The 19413-nt window shown below is 42.9% G+C and overlaps 1 long non-coding RNA gene across 6 annotated transcripts in view; it reads right to left on the bottom strand.

The window, feature by feature from the left end:
* Positions 1–4904: 4904 nt before the first annotated feature.
* The window catches only part of LOC110352437 (uncharacterized), an 85873-nt gene continuing 71364 nt past the window's right edge, over positions 4905–19413 (bottom strand). The window contains exons 4-9 of one of the 6 annotated variants that reach the window (XR_011803773.1): positions 16653–19274; positions 15302–15534; positions 8486–14780; positions 7397–7527; positions 6722–6877; positions 4905–6127 (exon numbers count right to left, since the gene is read on the bottom strand). This is a non-coding gene — a long non-coding RNA (uncharacterized lncRNA). Of the gene's footprint in view, positions 6878–7396; positions 7528–8485; positions 14781–15301; positions 15535–16652; positions 19275–19413 lie in introns of all 6 variants that reach the window. The other 5 variants (XR_011803771.1, XR_011803772.1, XR_011803774.1 and 2 more) reach the window with 5 other exon arrangements.

Raw genomic sequence — 19413 nt, 5'->3', positions numbered from 1 at the left:
CTATAATGGATTAAGGGTGACTCCCAAGAAAGAGGTGACAGAAGCAGGACACATTAGATCTTAGTGGCAGGGACTGCATGTGGTGCTTCTTTCATCCTGCTGTATCTCGTGTGAATAATCTCCAGCGCTCTTTCCAGGCTGCAGCTCACCTTTGGTAACATCCCCCCTGGGAGCACCTCTGTTAATGCTGCTCCCGTGCGTGAGATGCATCAGCACTCCCAGCCTGTTATGATCGTCTGCTTTTTTTTTTTTTTAATTTTATTTTTTCTTTTTCTTTTAAATATATATTTTTTCTTTTAACTTATTTTTCTTCTTTGTTTTAAAAATAAAAATTAACTCGCAGTTCATCTTTTATTTCCTTTTCATGCTTTGAGCAGTGAGTAATTAGAAATGCATCACACTGGAGAAATTACAATATAATATTTCTACAGTTAAATCTGCATAAGTATAATATCTTTGAAAATAACAAGCTGCTCCAAAGGAAATTAATTATCCCGTTGGGGCAGTCATTATTCTGAAACAAAGGCTCACAGTTTTCTTTGCTCACTTTCATTTTGAACATTTCTTTCATTTTAAGTACTGGTCACATACTCCAGCCCTCTCTGTGGCTGGAACATAAATAATAATATGTTTAAACCAGTGCAAAGTCTGTCTTGGAGCCTTTTACAGATATCACGAGAGTATTAAGCAACTTTAAAATTAAGTCAAAGTGCATTTTGCAAATCTCTTTTGGTGGCTATCTATCATTTCTGTTCATCAAGCCGGTTCAGCTTGTCATGTCTCATTTTCCTTGGCTATTTTTTTTGTGAGTTGCTGCTGCTGCTTCTGAGGAACATGACTCCATTTATCATAATAAGCATTTATTATCTGGGATAGCATCATATCGTCTACCCATGCTCAAGTCATCACATTGAAGACAAGATTTCTGTTTTAGGAGGAGGGTGGCTCTGCTGTACATGGTGTGTGCCTGTAGTTGACATCTGCACACAACCCTAGAGAGCCAGGCTCTGGACTTGATAGCAACAGGCTTTGAATGCAGCAATGCATGACATGTATTGCTTAAATCACAAGCTGACCTATGCAGTTGTATGAAAGGGAAGAAAAAGCAATAAGTGTGTCACCTCACTACTGCCAACAGACTGCATGTGCTTCAGAGTCGGTTCTTAACCATGTGTAAACAAGCAAGACTCTCTCTGCTTGCTGCTGTTTCCCTAAGTCAATGCCTATAGGCAACATTCATGACAATTTTGGGGTTGGGCACAAAGTCAGAGAGCAGCTGGGTGTCCAGCATCACAGCACTCCACACATGAGTGCAGCAGGCTGTGAGACTACAGGGCTGGCCTAGGAGCAGCAACACTGCAACGTGAGGGGCACCACGAGCTAGATGTGTTGGCACCATGAGATGGACGTGGTGGCCGACCAAGCAGGGGGCTTCAGGGCCAAGCCAAGCGTTGCAGGATGCAGGCTGACTCACATCAACCGCTTGACTTTTGTGCCATCTCAGTAGCCAGTCATAGGCCAGCCTCAGGCTGAGCAAATACCATGGTAACTCACCTAAATTTAACACTAAATCAAGATTTAATAAGTGTTAAAACGCTGCAGTGTAATATTTATGCCAGACCCAGGCTGCACCTAGCCCATGGGGCTGCATCTCTGCTTCAGCAGGAGCAAGTCCCGGGCAGCAGCCAGTGCTGCTCTGCATACCCAGCAGGATCACATTACCATACGTTAAAGCAGGACAAGGTCCTCCATGCTATCTGCTGTCTATCAGCCCGCTTTTTATTTTTTTTATTTTTTTTATCATTATTCAAAATTAGCATGAGGTGGCCTGCTGGGGTTGTGTCAGGGGAGCGCAGACCGAGTGGGTCAGTGCCCTTGTGCTCAGCAGCCAGGGAGGCATCAGCCCTCCAGCAGCCTTTCCCTGGCAGGTAGCAGCTCTCTGGCTGACCCTGTGAGTTGTGGGCATCACTTACACTGCTTTTGTTTTAGTGTACTGATGTTTGGCTTCCAGCATTTTGAGAAAGAGACTTTCATTTTATAGATCACAAACTTTGGGTAGGATATTAATATTTTTGTATCTTTTACAATGTATTAGAGAAATAAAAAAGGCTTTGTCACCATGCAGGTGAGTTTCCACCTGTGCAAATGTGAATGCTCAGAGAACCCCCTCTCTGCAGAAACCAAAGCCTATCATCAATTTTCACCTGTGTTTGTAGGCGCTTTTGCAGTCAAGGTGAATTACAAGGATTCTTGCTGAATCCCTGACAGATACAAATACTTGGTTATCCTTGGCTTTTCTGCTGAACCTAATCAAAGATATTGTTTATTAAAATCCTATTGTCTCTGCAGTGAGGAACAAGGACAAGCTTCTCTGTAGTGATTTAATACTTCCGACAGTTTGGTGTAGAGATTTATTACGGCCAGCTGAAAGTGCAAACATGCAATGCCCAAGTCATTACTTTTAATTTGCCACTTCTTTAAAAAATGTATACACAAGGCTAAAACCTAGGTCCTCCTTTACAGTTCAGTGTAATCTCTTGTCAGCCAGGGGAAGAAAACAAAGCATAAACCTGTGCCCTTCCCTTCCAAGGAAGGACATTAAGATTTAGTCCCTCATGCATTTAAAGGCAGACTACCATAGCCCTGCAACAGAGGTTTGCAGAAACTTATCTAAAGCAATGAAGTTAGATTATCAAGTTATATCTGTGATCCTGTCTGAGAGGATCCACCAGTGAGAAACACAGGGCTGCTTCATGCAGTGGGGCTCAAACCTCCAGGCTGGGTACATCAATGCAGCTCTGCAGCCCCTGTGCCCTGGCTGGGTTACAGCAAGAGCCCTCCACGCAGGGACATGCACATTGACCTAATTAAATAAGTGATGTACTTTTTTTTTCAAGTAGCTTTCAATGAGCTTTTCCTTCTGAAACAATTTTATTAAGGTGTCAGGGACTGTATCATAATAAATAAAGCACAAAGATAAATGAGAGAGCACAATTAACAAATGCAGTGAGTCAGCCCCCTGAGCTTTTGAACTGCTTATCAAATCACATGTAATCTTTATTCAGTGTTAAAACTCTTACATTACAACAGTTGTAAGTCAATTAGGAAAATGGCTTTAACAGTTAAAGAAGATAAAGGCAACGTGTGCTTTTCCAGGCAATATGTGCTCAAGTGAACAGAGCTGTGTACTAGCTTGTCTGACAAGAACCGAGGTCCAAGCCTCAAACATGACCCAAAAGCAAAGCTGCTGCCTTTGCACCCCTGTGATATGGGACCCCAAGTCCCATAGACCAATGGGAGAATACAGCATCTTTACCATGAGGTACCTGGCTTTCTACGGAAGCCCGTTAGCACTGGGGTGACATTACCTTCCTGCCCTGCTCAGGGAGATCCTAGGGAAGAGCATTTGGAGGCCAGCAGCACAATTTCTGCCCCTTGCTTTTCTAACCTCTCACAGTGGTGCCTGCCTTGGTCAGTGGCACAAAAAACAGAGTGCCTGCTTGTCTGTCCAAGCATGCAGTAACTCTGCATTTATTTCTCTGTGGATTCTCACTGTAATGATAGTAGAGACATGTAAAAATGATTCCTCACTTGTAAGTGCAACAAGGAGCTATGGTACGATTTGGCAGAAACACTTTTCACACTATCCAGTTGAGTGAATTTGTAGGTCATTTTCCTGTGGTCTCCAATGGAGAAGCCAGTTTGGATCTAACAGCTCACGGAGAAACCCCTTCACCCTGTGAGCAGCCCAGCTATTGGGCTCCCAGCTCAGCATAAGATGTCCACCATACCCAAAGGTGTTGAGATGCAAATAAACAAGCCAAAACATTGTCCCTGCTCACTCCACAGCTCCATGCCCGCTCCCGTTCTGCTGGAAGATGAATGGAGGAAGGCCCAGACCTGATCTGATCACTTCAATCATTGTGCCACAGGAGTCACTGACGGATTAGCAGAAGTCTGACTTTCAAGCAAGAAAAATTCTTTGGCAATCACCAGAAGCCTGTGATTGCTTTGGAAATCACTGAGGCAGATAACCAGTATTACAGTGCTGTGCAGAGAGCTTGTGCTCTTAAACCGTGGTTTAATTGGCTCTTTCTGATGCAGCAATACAAATGGCTCATGTTGTGAGCCACCCTTAGCATCCGCTCTGTTTTTAGGTTTGTTACTGATCTCTCTTTTTTCTGTACATCAAATGAAGCAAGGAGAGGAATATCATTTATAATCTGTACCATCAGAGTATGGCAGGATCCTAGGCTGTGCCTGCACCGTACTCAGTGCCATGCACCCATGTGCCCATGGCCGCTTTTTCTCCAGCCTATTAAATCACACCAGTCGGATACTCAACCGAAAACTTCCTATCCTTGATTTGATCTTAGTAGTCCTACTTATAACAGCTGCTTGCCATGCTAAATGAGTTTTCTTTCTCGTTGGTGGTTTTATATCTCTGAAGTGTGCTTCTGACTGCGTTCTCTCTCAACTGGTAAAAACACATAAGCCTCAATTTCAAAAAAAGAAAAGGCTGACCAAATAATCAAGCATGTCTCAGCGGGTGCAAAGGGAAGGGCAGCTTTCACTTAAATCAACAGCAAAGCCCACCCTGGCAGGAGTGCAACAGCTCTGCAGGCCCGGGCCGTGCTGTGGGAAGGGGGATGTTATAACCATGTCTCCTGATGTTGTATTTGAAGTACCCTCTTTCTGCCATCATTTCATTTGCACATAACTCTTACAGTGAGATGATTCTATTCCAGGTTTCATATATCTGCTTATTGGATTTAACACAATTCCAAATTTATTTTCACTAGCGAGCCACATAGGCCTGGCTTCTTTATTCATGCCATGCTACAATCCAACCCCCTTCCCTTCCCTTCTCCCCCCCCCCCCCCCCCCCCCCGGCTTTCTGCATAACTAGTAAAAGTGACCCAGCAGTAACCCCCAAACCCATGTTTTCTCTGCCTTCCTGCTGGTTCTTTTCAACAAAACACATCACAGGTTTCTCTCAGGACATGTCGATCAGTTTGGCCTAGGCTTTCTGCTCCTAGACAGGCCCCATCTTGTTTTACATTGAGGTACAGAAAAAAAAAAAAGCAGGTCTACATTATTTTGGTGGCCTCTGATGGCCATGCTTGTGCACTATGCAAGGAAAGAGAAGAGATCTGTATCACACACTACAGGAGGGGCTGCAAAAGCTGCCTGTTAGGAGCTGGCCGCACTGCGTTTCACATCATGGTGGTGAATCTGAAACCCAGCACTGCGGGCTGGGGGCTGTGATTAGGCCCCGAGGCAAGGACGTAGGGGAATACAGGTCCTCCTGCCTCCTTGTGATGTGGAAGACCTGAGGAACTTCTCTCTGAACAGCAATGAGACAAGGGGGAGACAGCTTGAAAGGACCTTCACAAGGGAATACTTTGTGGGAGCATGATCCTGCTAGGGGCTGTGGTGTTAAACATGGCTGATGGATGGGCTTCCTGGGGACTTTATTAAAATGGGATTAAGAAATACCAGGCCAAGAGAGCCTGGGAGCAAGGCTGGGCTTCAACAACCCTTGAAGCTGCATCACTACAACCACATGGCGAGGAGCCTGAGGCCATAAGGAGCACCGGCAGCCGCAGAAAACTGCTGGGCAAAGGCATGGCCTGCTTTAAAGGCTTGTGTCTCCTGCCGTCCTTCTCAAGGCCGAGCAGCTGCTGGCTAGACCACCTGAAATTGTACATGGACTTTCAGGCAAAAGAAAAGAAGTTGAAGTTTGCTTCAATTATGTTTAATCTTTTTGCCTGGAAAAGTTGCTTTGAAAGCAGCTTGTGCTTGTGATCTCTGGACACTTTTCTCCTGTATTTCTGCTGTGACCTTTTCACCAGGAGCAACCTTGAAGAAGAAAAAAAAAAGCAAAAAAACCAACCAACCAAACAAAAAAAACAAACAGCAAAACACATCACAAACCCAAACCAAAAAGTTATAAACAGTTATTTTCTTTCTTCTACCTTCAGATTTTTTTTTCTTTTTTCTTTTTTTCAAATTCCACTACGAAATCAGAGCAAAATGGTCAAAGCCATGGGCAGCAAACAGCTTTGCACAGGGCACAGGGGAAGCACGATCTCCAGTTTGCATTAGTGAGCAGTAAGTATTTTACCTGTGGGAAAAGCCACACTTAAATTTTTGTTCAGAGTTAACACTTCTCTGGAGAAATGACAGATATTTGCTGGGACAGAACTGAAGGGAGAACATGAATATAGAGAGGCGAAATAAAAAACAACCCCCCCCAAAAAAACGAAACAAAACAAAAAAAACACAACCAAACAATAAATAAATAAATAAATAAATAAACAAATAAAAACAAATCTGAAAACGAAGTGAAAGGTTTGGCCAGATATGAAGGCATTAAAACACTCAGTCCAGATGAAAGGTTGAACACAAGATTACAAAAGTTTCAAGGGCATTTTTTTAGATGCTATTGCTTCGTATGATATTTTTTGGTCAGATCTGGAAACTTTGATCAAAAATATACAGTAAAAGGAAAACTTTTGAATGGTATTTCATCCTCCACCAAAAAAAAAAAAGAAAGAAAAAAGAAAAAAAAAGAAAAACATACCTAACACAAGCTTCATAAAATAACCTGGTTTTATGTCAACACAATTATTTTTTTTTCCTCAAAGGCTGTATTTCCATGTGCTAGGTAAAAGCATTCCATTGCTGAGATTTTCTCTGAACCCTTGACTTTTGTTACCAGTATCTGAATCTCCAGGTCCATTTCCAGCTCAGCGCAGCTGAAAGATTCTCCAGCCGCACGTCAGTGGCCCCCTTTCAGCAGAGGCCATTGTAGCATACACCAGTCAGTTCCCCACCAGACTCTCCATTCACAAAGGAGTTGTCACAAAACCCACTGAAACATGAAATACAGTAAGATCACTACCTCATTGCAAGAGGCTTTATGTTTGGTATTTAACGTGCTTTTAGCCTTATACCGCACTTCTTTGGCTAAGCTGTGTGCAATCAAGTTTAAAATACCACCGCAGCAGCATTGTGAGTGATACCGAAGTGACTGATCAAGCTGCTAAAACCAGACATGTTCTGCTGCTGCTTAACTACAAAATTCAGCTAGGAGGAAGTTGCTTTTTTTCCTTCCCTGTTCCCAGATTTTAAGCATGTTGATTGCAAAGACTATGTAAGGAACATGCACTTCTAGAAACCTGACTCCGACTTTATGTTTTCTGAACATCCATGGCCTGTCGCAGCCCCAGTCTGTTATGTGCCCAAAGCTCTGGTGATGACACAGTCACTGGTATAGCTAATTTGGCTCCTAAATGTTTTCTTTGTACATTGAAACAACATCTTTGAGCAGTTTCTTAAATGTCATTCCTTGCATTATACAGAGCAGGCAATAAACAATAAAATTATTCACCTTGAAGAAACCATCTGCTGTCATTAAGGACATCATCAGGTCTTTTTTGTTGCTTTGAATGGTCCTCTGGGATGCTGTAAGTGTCATTAAAACACTATGTTCCCCATTGTCTGTGTGCCAGACTCATTTTGCTTTAGAAACAAAAACGATGATGGGTAAAATAAGCACAATTTTCATTCTCTATTAGTTTCTATATTTCATTTATTTTGTAAATGTCTTTTAAAATGCTTGGTATTTAGAATTATTATTTGGAAGCTGTGTCAGAACCATTTATCCCCTGGTTGCGTGATGCTCCGAGCACGCTGCTCTGACCCATTTGCAGGCTCTGCAGAGCCTCGATGCTTGCTCTCTGCCAGCTCAGTGCCTCCCCACGCATGCAATTTCTCAGCGCCAAGAGAACTGACCCATGCGACGCACTGCGCAGAACAGACTGTGATGCTGAACTGCAGCAAGGCATGGTTAAAGCTAACCCCAGGACCATCTGTCTCCATTTTTTCTCCTCTACTCAATCATGGACAGAGTGGACGTTGCCATTTGCAATGAAAGTTCAACTCCCTTCCTCCTCCCTGCTCCTCCCAAGCCTGCAATATATATTCTCCCTTCTTTTCTTAGGTCTGTTCCTTTATAACAATGATATGCCTGACAATGGCAGCATGTCCCTGTGCACCGGGAGATCCATCATGGCCTAAAGAAGACTTGTCTCTTGTTCCCTGCGAGAGCAGCGCAGCCTGAGTGCTGTGAGCCTTAGGCAAAGGCAGGCAGAGGTGGTCCCACTCCCCTTTGCTACAGCTGGGTGATTGCTGGCCTCTTCTGCCTGCCCACCCCTCATTCTTCTCCCAGCCTTTGTGATTTCTTTCACTGAGTTTAAAATAAAAAGCTCAGCACCCCCCCCAACCCCCCCCCCCCCCAAAAAAAAAAAAACACCATCCCCACTTCATAGAAATAACTTGAGGCTCCAGACAGAAATATAGAAAATAGTTCAGCAACACCCATCTCAAAACTGGCTCTTGCTGTACAGGTCAACAGTTTAGGGGGCAATGAAAGTACTGCTCATCAACCTGAAGGACTTGGCTGCAGCAGAAAGCTCACCTGGCACAGGGCTTGGCACATGCAGGCTCAGAAGGTGCAGGTACTGCTGGCCTGGGGGAAGGATCCAAATAAAGATCAGTCTGAAAAAAAGGTCAGATAAAATGATGTTTTATCAAGAGAACAAAGGTTGGGAGCTGCATTGAGAACAGGCTGGGAAAAGTAATAGGTTTTAAAAATAAAGCTCTCTTGTTTTAAACAGTACATTGTCTGGGACATGTTAGTTCCTTCCTAATGAAAGCCTGGAAGAGAAGATCATTGGGCAATAGTCTGTGTCTTGAAGGATTCAACCTTAGTTTCAAGTCTGCGAGGTTTATTTCTGGAAGCTAAATTTACTATAAAAAACTTCCCTAAACCCAGCTAATACAATGAAAATGCGATCAAATATTAAGAAAGAGCAATCACATTAGAGACAACCCACCATTATTAATCTAGTTAAAAGAAAGGTAAGGTCTGTCAGTCTTAAAAAAATAATCTTTTTTAGCTCTACTGCCTTTAATTGTTCTTTTCACCAAATGATGAGTCACAAAAATATAAAGAAAAATTTCAAGCCAAACCAAAGCTCCTCTTAGCGTGACAATATGCAGTATTGTTATGTTATGCAATAAAGACACAATCAGAGCAGCTCAGGGTTCTAGTGACATCATTTGTGCTGTTGCAGTTTCCGATGTCACAGCATCCTTTGATGGGATTATTTCCACGTGTTTCATGACCCATTCATTATTGTACCCATATTGCAGACTTCACGTTACAGTCAACAATAAAAAATACCCTTGGCAACCCCCATTACATTCTGCAGTTAATTTGCGTTCTTGCAAAGTGCTTATATTTACTATGAGTGATAATCATACATATGCATGAGACCTTAAGTGAGGGAGAATGGGCTTAGGAGTTAGCACAGCGGGAGTTTTGCCTAGAAGAGATGTCAAAATCAGTTCACTTTTGTTATATATGAGTAATTTAATTTCCTCTACAGTGTTATTAGGGCAAGAATGAAGTAACATTCTTTGGCATAATTGAAGCAAATCCCAGCAAGACAAGAGGATAACAAAGCCTTCCCATCTTGTCATGTCAAATTTTTACCTACTATACAGTGCACACAGACACATGCTTTGTGTTGAATTAAATTATCCAGTTGAGTTTATTAACTTGTTATGTCCCATGACCTTCAGTATATTTACTGTTGGATCTTTAAACTTCCCTCTTTCTTTAATTTACTCCCTCACAATCGACCTCATTTTTGTGTCAGATGAGAAATACCGGTGGCATTCAATCCTTTTTTGGGTCTCATTTTTCATCAGAAGCTTCTCTTGTTAAATCCTGAAATCCGTTCTCCACTTCCGACACACTCTAACAGATTATAAAACAGACAGCCGAGGAGTTCCTCCACAGAAAGAGCTGTGGGAGGCTGGCTCTCTCCTTTTCCCTACAGCCCCAGTGGCAGCAGAAGGTGATGCTCAAAGGCATCAGAGGCTGCAGCCATGCCAGCCCCATGGGACACAAACCCAGCAGCCAGGGAGCCTGGAGCAACGGAGGCCAGCCCCTGTGAGCTGCAGGACAAACCTGCTGCTGCTGCCTCTCGGGGTGGGCTACGAAAGCCAAATGGAATCAACATAAATCTGTACTGTCCTCTGAAGGGGAAACTGGAACTTTTTTGATGTAACATCCAATTCAGAGGAAAAATAGTTACTTGGAGGTTAGCCAGGGTATAGTGGCTAAGTCACGCAAAACTTTGTTGTTGTTTCTGACACTGCAGTATTTGTAATGCAACTCAGAGCAAAACTTTTGTTGAGTCAGTAGCTTTTTGTGTCTTGTAATAGAGTCTGTTTCGCAGCCGTGTAATGAAAGTACTGCCGGATGGCCATCAGGCAGTTTCTTAGTGAGCAAGCCCTTGTAAACCTTGCAGGTCTGAGTTCACTTGGATGCACCTCATCATTTGCAACTCTGGACTTACTGTCTTTGGCTCCAGTGGGAACTGGAGCTGACCAATGACCATCTCCTATTTGAACCCAAGAAAGGTAAATTTTGTCTATGGAGAGTGATTCATTTTAGGTATGACGGACAGATGAATGCTCATAATTATCCCTCTTGTGTGCTTTATAAGCAAATCCCTCGGTAGCAGAGACTGTAGGTTAGCATACTGGGTAGCTTTGTGCTACCCAGTGTGCTGTATTTAAACACAGGAAGAAAGGAGGGAAAAACACATGGGAACACAGCACTGAGGGAAATTATTAACTTGAGGAAAAATCATCTCCTGATGCCCTTCTTCAGTGCCAAAGAAACCACTGTAGATGATACTTAACTCAGGGTCTTTAACACCTTGTGACATTCTATGACTAACAGGAGATGACCGACATTTAAGCTCTCAGCTTTTTTGTGTCTATATATTGGGAAGTGGAGAGGCTGCAGAGGCAGGGAGTGTTTCTTTCTTGCTCAGTGAATATAGCTGTTCTCCACCTGCCTCTGGGTCCTTCAAAGGGACAGATATACGGGTCCATACATACAGCCTGATGCAAGAATTGGCTTTGGTATGTGTTTGATACTTACCAAACTCTAAGAAAATACTGCTTGGAATGCTCCAGCATGACAAACACACATTTAAATGCTTAGACTCTCACTACCCTTACTTGAGACTCAGCTGTGCTCTTCTGGTACTGCCATCCCTCTTAGCTCATCTGCAAAACAGGAACAAACACTATGCACCTGTGGAAAGCACTCGAGAGCATCATAGGAGAGATACCGTGCATGTGGATATATCGTTGGCTCTATTTATATGAAGAAAAGTAAAATGACAACACATAAGCAATTTGCAACAACTCATTTTTTTTTTACTGCTTAGCCTGGGGAGGTCATTATGAACAGTTGCTCCAGAGAGAGAAAGCTTCAGTGCTCTGAGCAGAGCATGCCCGAAGGAAGAATCCTCCGAACACCAGGCTCAGGGAAGCCTCAGCTTACAAATCAGCTTATCTCGGCCATGCACAAGTTAGCCTTTTAAACATGGTATTTAAACAGTCTTCAACTTGTGAATTCCTGAATCTGTGAGATAAGAACAAGCCATTGTAGGGGGAACCTCAGCTCCCTAGAACTGCTTAACTGGAATGAAAATGAAAGAAGCAAAAAGGGGATGTTTCCCAGGTATACCAGGTGGATCCACAGATTTCTTCCAGATGCTGTATGTTTCCATTATCATATTCTTCCATTTTTGAGTTGTTTTTAATTGTTCTCTTGAAATGTTATTCCTACATATGTGAATTGTGTGACTGTTTAATTAAGAAAAGTGGTAAATAGCAGTCATTTTTAGAGGAAAGCAGTACATAAAGTTGAGAAAAAAAATAATCAATTCTCAGCAATTGAAGTAAATTTTGTTGAAATTTCCTGAGGTGGTAAATCAAAGTCCCCCATTCCCGAAGAAGGGCAAGGTATGGAAATTAGTACTACCTTTTCTTGGAGTTAACAGATGATCCACCTTTAGGGATTAGATATTATGCAGGTGTTCAGGATCCCTCAGTCCTTTAGCCTTTCTGCAGAGAGCCTGCTGGCCTGTCTCTGCCAAGCTCAGCGATGGGTACCACCATTTACCTACAGGATACCGAACTGAGCCAGGGAACTCTGCAGCTACCAAAGGACAGCCATGAGCTGGTTGGAGCCTCTACACCTGGGTCCATCAAGAACATCTCAGTTTGAAATATACCTGGCAAATTTAAATAAATAAATAAATTAAATGCAGAGACATTCTACTCACTCTGCTGTGCCCTTGATCAATGCCAGCACTGCTGTGTCCTTACTGTACTCCTCACACTAAAGCCCAAACACTGCTCCATCAAAATGAAGGCATATACATGTACTTAAAGCACAGCCAGGTCTTTTAGGATTTAGCTGAGATGGAAAACACTGCACTGTGCTTTTATGACTTGCATATATGTTGATGCAGAGATTCTGGGATTTTTAAGGCCCAAAGAAAATATAATCACCTAATCTGATCTTCTGAATCACACAAGAACACCCCCAGGTAATGACCAGTGTTATCTGATGCTGGAGGAATGCAGCAAAGACATAATCGGTGATTTTACCCTGTGGTAGATCACAGTTGGCGAAGCAGAAATGGGAACTCTTGAACTCTTTCTCTGCCAGATATGGGACAGAAAAATTGCCTGCTGGCTGGTCTAGGCGAAGCTGCATTAAGCTAAGCTGTAGATGAAATTATTGTTATATTCATTGCAAGGGCTGCTATGACAACAGATGAATGCTGCAGGTAATTTAATTACATTTCTGTCAGCCCCTCTGCCTTTCAGGAGACAATGCAGAAGCCAACAGCATTTTCTTTTAATCTTGCAGGTGGCACGGAAAATGTCAAATTCTCCTCCAGAGGGCCTAACAAGAGCATTTCACTTGAGTCATGAAACATTATTTAAGTATCTTGAAGGATTGCTTGTGTTTCCTCCCAGCATCTCCAAGTCAGCATGCATTCACCCCACAGTTTCAGGAGCTGCACCACACGGGGACGCTTTCAGTGTCTCTACTTGCTCACAGGCTGTACAACACTCCTGTGGGCTGAACCCTGGCAGAAGCATCCCAGTTTGCACACTGAAAAACATAAACGCTTTCACTGAAATCAAACAAACAAAGCACAGCTCAGCCCAAAGCCAACAAAATCCCATTTTTCCCGAGCTCCTCATGGCTTCCCCAGGAGCTGAACGCTGCCACGTTCCCTGAGAGTGGAGGCACCTTCACGTCCCATTACCTCCATGCCAGAGGACACCTGGATGCAGAAGTGGGTGGGTGCCAGCCTCCTTCTTCACAGCACAGGTGACGGTGTGGGATAAATGGGAGTTTTTACTATGCTATGGCATTTTTAATTAATTATGTTAGCTCTTGGAGGCATTCCTCCAGCAGCAGCAGGAGAGGAAGGACAGTTAACGCTCTGTGCTGAGCCTCGAACCATGCTCCAACAAAACACTCTCCTGCCTTGCCCACTCCTAGGCATCATGAGGAGGTTGCAAATTTGTGAAAATCATTGTTCATCTCACAGAAGAGAGTGCTGAGAGAGCTGCATGGCTGGAAGTCTGTCTCTTTCCTACACTTTTCTTCCATGTCTCAGGTGTGGTTTGGAAATCAACACCACTTGACCATATTAATGGGGAAAAGCATTGGGGAAAGGAGGTGAGGAAAGGTCCTTTTTCCCTGCAATCATGAACTGTGCAGCTGGGAGAGGAAAACAACAGCGTTAAGAACAAAGTATTGACTGACAGAACAGCGAGAAGGTGATGGGAATTGGCTCCCACTTGCTGTAAGTAGGTCACGCAGTGCAGGAGCATGTTGCACATTCTTCTCTGAGGCACGGGGACAGGCAATGCATACTGCAATAAGCAAGTATTTAAATGTTACGTACATGTCATTCCCCACTACCGAGGGACTATTTTCATGAGTAAAATCGCTGACGTTTGCAGCTGGATGAAACCATCTCTGCTGGACAGCACTGACTCCAAGGGGCACGGTAGGAGCACAGCATGGCTGGAGCAGTGATCTGCACCTCACCAAGCATGGACACAAGACCATTCAAACAGTGCTATAATTTACATTAATTAAAGCAGGAACATGGTAATTATCTTTTGTTTATCTGAGGAAACTGTCTGAGGAGCAATCCTTCCGTACCAGGGTATAAATTCAGTTGCCATGTAATTAAGTCATAGTTACATAAGCACAGAACAAATGTGCAACAAGATTCAGCTAATACATAAAGGTGATAAGAAGGACCCAGGCAGCTCACTGGCGTTGAGGAAATTAGCCACACCAAATTAGATATGAATGAACGCAATTTACTACCATGTCAGTTATTATTCTGAGTATAAATTGAAAATTAATTATTTTTACAGAGTTTTTTTCTCACATAAAGTCATATTAGGAATTAAAAAAATAAATCCCATTATTTTCTAATGCCATGTCTGCTGTGCATTTTGTGACACCGAAGAAGATACAGCATCACTGCCCTCTCCCCAGTACCTCCTTCAACTGAAGAGGGCAAGGAAGAATAACAGCAAAGACACAGGTTCAGGGCACCAGTGAAGACAGCTGACGAAGCACTGAAGCAAGGTTCTGTGAGACCTGGATGCTTTTTTGATCTCCTGAGCAGCTTTGTGCCTTGATTTCTCCTCTGGCATACGGAGATAATGATAATTCCATTGTGAGGGGCTTTCAAATGACTCCGATGAAAAGCTCTACAAAATGACAAGTTATTACTCATACTCATCCATCAGGCTTGCTGGAGTCCTGTGCAGCTAGCGGGGGGACATCAGCCTAGCTGCAAAAGAAACATCTCTGAATATTCTGCTGGAAAAAAAAAAATCAAATTCTGATCACTAGCTCAAGATTAAAATGCAGAAAATAGTTAAATGTGTGAGCACCTAGAATATTCAGTGAGCATGGGAGATGCTGATAGTTCATAAATTCAGATTCATGCTGGATTCTTCTCAAAGGAATAACAAAATAGATGGTGATCTGATGAACAGACAAATAAAGGTGGAATGTAATTTATGAATTCAATAAAGGAGACACATCTGAACTAATATCTGACAGAATTCATAAGATGAGAAGAAAAGCAAGAAGAAGAAAGAGTTATTGCACCTTCTGCACATCCCATCCCCAGAGTTCCAGGAAGGAATAAAAATTGGGATGGTGTAGTCCACAGTTTGGGAGGCAAAGGAATGATGCCATTTTATGTAAGGGAGAATTAACCAAGAAAAAAATAATGTGTACAGAAATGTATATATATATGTATGTATGTATGTGTGTGTATATATATATATATAAAAATACATATACCTGGAAAGAGAAGGTACGTGATAAAGCTGTCAGAATAACACAAGTTTTGTACGGAGGCACTGCAAGTTATTCAGGTCTTTCCAAGAGAATTCCAATAAAACTTGCACGTCCATCACACCGTCCCTCTACTCTGAGTACTTGAGAAGTAAATTGCGGTTCATTAGCACTATTTTTCATACCTTCCCACCAATACTGCCAAGTTCCCTTGGCAACGTAAGTCAAAATGCACAGACCTAGCAAAAGAATAAAATATAATTAATGTATTTTAGAACCACTAAAATTGACCTAAAATAGCTTTATTTTTAAGTTTTAACATCATGGGACTTTCAGAAGCTGCAGCCAGTTCTCTGCTTCTCACTGTGATATCACTTCTCAGTGATATTCAACTCCTGGTCCAGATCCTCCAATGAAATAAAGTGGTTTTGCTTTATTGCCAGGCAATCTATGACCAGCACAAGACCTCCCCATTGCTATGGACACAAGACCGACTGTTTCTGACTCCAGCTATGTCTAAGTCTCCATTTTCCACTATCTACCTTGCCTGCCTGGCTCTGGCCTTGAGCTACCAGCTCTCTTTGTGGGGAAGCACCAAATTCTGCCCCTTGCAGCTGTTCACAGGCTGGAAGTCCTTGCAGATCAGCTACAGGTACCTCAGGGTCTGAGCAGCCTCTTGTCATTTCCCCTCCACCTCAAGAAACAGCAATGGTACTTTCCAGAAAGCCAAGTGTCAGGCATTAGAACAAAAACAGCTCGGGGACTGCTGTTCCTGGCCGTAGGAAGTCTCAGCAGTCTCAGATTCACGTGCTAAACGTCTGGCTATCCTGCCACAAGAGCTGCTCATACCAGAGCCTCTCCTTCTCCCAGAGCTTTTTCCCTTCTTCAGAATTATTAAAGATCCTTACAGTAGTCGATATGGCAAAGCAGGGCTGGTAAATTGTTTTAAAAATGCTGTGTGGGCTTTTAAGTTAACAGGTCATCCCGTCATATTTCAGGGATGCACCCAGAGGTATTTACCTAGGTCTGCCCAGAGGCTTGCCATGTTACCTTTGTCCCAGCACACTTAATCAAGGAAGAATTTTCTGGAAACTCTAGCAGTGACCCTTGTTGCCCAGTGTCTCTCTCCCTCCCAGGGCAAGGAGAGGACTCTCCTAAAGGCTTTACTTTGGTATTGGTAAATTATTTTCCATGTCTGTTTCAGTCCTTTACAATTACAGACAAGCATCCAAAAAATAGGTTCTCCACATGCATTCTTCCCCAAATGCAGTGTACTCCATTGCCATATGAATTCTCTTAGCATCCTTCAAAGATCAGGACCCCTTTCTGACAAATTTCTCAAAAATGCAAAAATTACCTTTTAATGTCCTACTGCTAGCTGCCTTTCCATGAGCTGTGTGGAGGAAGGTGCAGCCTCTCCCTCTGCCATCCCTCCTATTACTTCTTACACGATTATTCAGAGTGCTTTTATTTGTCCTCAGAGCGAGGTGTCTGGCATCCTCCAACTGCCAATTTCTTTAAGGATTTGTCTTTTTCTCCGATGAGGTGGAGACATTTTGCTGTGTGCACCCAGCCTCGCTGTTTGGACTGTTTAATGAAAACATCAATAAGGCACAGACTGGAGAAGGAGAGGGAAGTACACAATCATTAAGATGTTATTAGCATTTTGCACAATACCACAAGCTTCTGTACATGTGCAATTAATACAGCAATGAATACCACAATGAGCTGGGGAAAGCTCATTGAAACTGGGAAGTGTAAACACTGCCCTCCACTTAAAGTAATTGTCAGAAGCAGTTCAGCAGCTTCACAGAAAGAAAAAGCTGAAGCTTTTCACAAATGTCTGTCCTCAGCCGTGATAGAGAAACCTTCAACGATCTTAAAAATATCATGGTCATGAGAACTACTGCTGGCTCAATCATCCATCCAGATCTCCCAGCACACCTAGCTGTAAATACTAGGATTAAAGACAGGTAAGCGTGGCACTTACTCTTGCTGATAGAGCCAGCGTGCAGGAAATAGAACTCAGATCAGCTTCACACTGGCTGCACGAAGGAGGACAGACAATACCAGATCTTCTGGCACTCTATTCGTTCGTCAAACATTCTTGAGCATGCTTGAGTGATGGGTTGAGTTTATAGAAGGGTAACAATTCTCTTTGCATTTTTGACAGGCATTTCAAACCCTAGTGCTGGATTTACTGTAAGGTAAGACCACAGCTGGGGATAAGTGCTGGTAGAAACATGGGAATGTGCTGTATGGCCAGAGATAGAGCCTGACTCCTCAGGACCCCAGCTGTAACCACACAGGACTGGATTCCTTGCACCTGCTTTAAACCTTTACCCCCAGATACAATTCTTCATCTACTCATTTAAAACTTTTCACAAAGTTGTGTTTCCCCAAGAAAAGCACAGCTTGCACGATTTCTCCTATTTGCTTGTACATGGCAGTTACCGGCAACTTTGCTAATAACTCATTGCTCATGCAAATTAATTCAGCTTAGAGAAACAAGAGAAACAAGTCTTGATGATTATAAAACGCTGCAATCACAGTATTGCTTCCGGCCAGCTGAGAGTAAATTCATCAAGCATTTGATATTTAAAGCTGCTGTGGTGATGAATGTGTGCCTTCATTTCTGACTGTACACCAAGACAGAGAGAAGACAGAATACAGAAAAATGACTGCATGATGGGAATCCCAACAGAAACCACCAGAGACAAAGGCAGAGATATGAAATCTCTTTCACATTCAGCTGAACCTATCTGATATGCGGCAGCTTGTCCTCTCTTATTTAACAAGGACCTATTAAAACAAAAGCAACAGCAAATACTGGTTTTACTCATGCAGAAGCACTGCGTGGCATTCCTGTTGACTGTATCTGATAAGTTTTATTATGCCAAGGTCAAGGACAGCTGTACAGTAATAGGCGTCTCTTCTGCCCCAAAATACACGTGCAGCCAACTGTTATGATTACGGATGCTCACTCCATGTGTGCAGAGCATGCAGAGGGGAGGATAAACTCCTCTGAGGTTTTGGTAACAGCCTTGCTGTTGCTGTGTATCTTTGTTCTGTATGTGACATTACAGTAAAAACAAAAGGCAAATGAATTGAACACTAAATACCCATGATTATACTGTACTAATTGCATTCACCATTTCCCATGGAGTCAAAGTTACAGGCAATGCTGAACAATGTGGAGGAAATCACTGATTCTGTTGGTATGTTCCATTATCAGTGGCATTAATCACAATGAACTCTTCTAGTAACAAACATAGTGCGAGTATTGCAAGTTGGTGAGAGGCAAGTTACATAGGGCTCGCATCTCTTCCAGAGCATAATAATGAATCACAGAATCACAGAATTTCTAGGTTGGAAGAGACCTCAAGATCATCAACTCCAACCTCTGACCTAACGCTAACAGTCCCCACTAAACCATATCCCTAAGCTCTACATCTAAACGTCTTTTAAAGACTTCCAGGGATGGTGACTCCTTCTCTGCTGAAAGTGGGAGCATTTCAAGCACCCCAAGGAGATGTTCAGAGCCATATGGTTGTGCCTACTTCAAAGGCGTTGTACGGACTAAGTCACTAGTCTGAGCTGCTTTTTTTTAAGAAAATGTGAAATTAACAGAATTTTCCTTACAGCCCTGTTTCTAAATCTTGAAGAGAGAACATAAGGAACTAGGGAAAATCCAAACAGAAACTTGTCATTCCATCCCAAAGAGAGAAGCAGGACATTGGGCAGATCAGAGAGGCTTTTTCTCAGAATTGCTCTTTACAACTTACTCGTTCCTTGCTTCAGTCACAGGACATCTTACCGCATGCCCCTGAGAGCAGCAGCACTGACCCGTGGCTGTTTTGCTCTGGGAGAGTCTTTCTCAATGGATGAGACAGCAGACGTGTCCTTCTGCAAAGTGTGGCTGTAAAGCACCCCGTAACAGATCCCCTGCACAATGCTTTATAAATAGCATCTGCACCACCTGTGGACAGAGCAAAAATATTAGCCTGGCATATCAAAAAGATCTAGTCCCAGACGGAGTGAAAAGGAAGGTCTAGGGACAAGAGTAAGCAGAAGATCCTTGGACTTAAACCTCTTGGCAATCTGTGTTTGGCAGACCT

This window comes from Anas platyrhynchos, chromosome 16, assembly GCF_047663525.1.
Source record: "Anas platyrhynchos isolate ZD024472 breed Pekin duck chromosome 16, IASCAAS_PekinDuck_T2T, whole genome shotgun sequence".
Classification (NCBI taxonomy): domain Eukaryota; kingdom Metazoa; phylum Chordata; class Aves; order Anseriformes; family Anatidae; genus Anas; species Anas platyrhynchos.
This window is presented reverse-complemented; position numbering and strand designations above follow the sequence as displayed.